Here is a 1520-nt window from a genome sequence, read left to right on the forward strand (position 1 = left end):
GGTGTCCCCCCCTCCTCCGTGACCCCAAATCCCCGCACCCCATCCCCCGATCCCCCGTACCCCGATACCTGCCCGAGGGTCCCGGAGCGGCGCGGGGCGGGGCGGGGCGGGGGAMAGGGGGCGGGGCCGCCCGGTAGCGCCACGTGACGTCACCGGCGGAGGCGCTCGCGCCACCTCGGGCGGTGACGTCAGCGCAAAAAGGGGGCGTGGTCTGGATGTGACCGGGCTGAGTCAGCTGATGGGGCGTGGTCAGGGGCGGGGCCGAAACGGGGCGGGGGCGGGGCTTGGACAGAGCGACGCGATCCTTGCCCGGTTCCTTCCCGGTCCCTCCCCGTTCTCTCCCCGTTCGTTCCCCTCTCTCTCTCTCCCCGCTCTTTCCCCTCTTTCTCCCCGCTTTCTCCCTGCTCCCTCCCCCGTTTCCCTCCGTTCCCTCTCCGTTCCCTCCCCGCTCTCTCTCCCCCCGCTCTCTCTCCCGTTTCTCCCCCATTTCTCTCCCGTTTCTCGCTGTTCTCTCCCCTTTCTCTCCCCGCTCTGTCCCCGCTCTCTCCCCGGTTCCCTCTCCCCGTTCCTCCCCATTTCTTCCCGCTCTCTCCCCTTTCTCTCCCCGCTCTCTTTCCCCTTTCTCTCCCCGCTCTCTCCCCGCTCTCTCCGAGCGGTGCCGGAGTGGGAATTTTGCCCGCTCCCAGCCCGTTCCCCGCTGTCCGCTCGGTCGGGACCGCGGCGGAACATCCCTGGTGTCAGTTTGGGTTGGGAGAGACTTTAAAGATCCTCCGGTTTCACCCTACACATGGGCAGGGACACCTTGCACCATCCCAGGGTGCTCCAAGCCCTGTCCAACCTGGCCTCGGATATTCCCAGGGATGGGGCAGCCACAGCTTCTGTGGGCACCCTGTTCCTCCCCACCCTCACATGCAGTTTGTAACCCTTTTTCTTTTAATTAATTGCATTTTATACCATTTTCCCTGCAGTTTCTTCTGCAGCAGCTTTTACTCAATCTGAACAGAAAACTTCGGGGTATTTTAGGTCATTTTGGGGGTCATTAGAGGTCATTTGGAGGTCACTAGAGGTCATTTGGAGGTCATTAGAGGTCACTAGAGGTCATTGGGTTACTTGAGGTCAAACATCAGCTTTCCAGAAAACTTTGGGGTTACTTCAGGTAATTTTTTAGGTCATTTGGAGGTCACTAGAGGTCATTTTGGGGTTACTAGAGGTCACTGGGGTTACTAGAGGTCACTGGGGTTAGTAGAGGTCATTGGGTTACTTGAGGTCAAATGTGTCCCTGCTCTTCTTGTGCCCATTTTTTTGGGGGGAATGATGAAATTCCAAAACTCTCCAGCTCTGTCTCTTCTGGCTCAATCTCTGTCCCCCCCACACCTTCACCTCCTGCAGCCACAGATTTTGGGATGGGTTTAAAAGAAACCAACGCAGTTTGAAACTTTAAACTGACTTTATTGGGCTGGAAAACATTAACAGCACCCATCACCAAGGGTTAGGTTTTAATCAATAATCAATTTAATCAA

General features: G+C 57.3%; 1 protein-coding gene across 3 annotated transcripts in view; it reads right to left on the bottom strand.

Annotated features, from left to right (window-relative positions):
- The window catches only part of SC5D (sterol-C5-desaturase), a 3859-nt gene extending 3708 nt beyond the window's left edge, over positions 1–151 (bottom strand). The window contains exon 1 of one of the 3 annotated variants that reach the window (XM_057386305.1): positions 69–151. The gene's annotated coding sequence lies outside the window, so the exon portion shown is untranslated. Of the gene's footprint in view, positions 1–60 lie in introns of all 3 variants that reach the window. The other 2 variants (XM_057386306.1, XM_057386307.1) reach the window with 2 other exon arrangements.
- Positions 152–1520: the final 1369 nt, after the last annotated feature.

This window comes from Malurus melanocephalus, unplaced genomic scaffold (assembly GCF_030028575.1).
Source record: "Malurus melanocephalus ecotype Western Australia unplaced genomic scaffold, MMel_1.1 scaffold_952, whole genome shotgun sequence".
NCBI lineage: Eukaryota > Metazoa > Chordata > Aves > Passeriformes > Maluridae > Malurus > Malurus melanocephalus.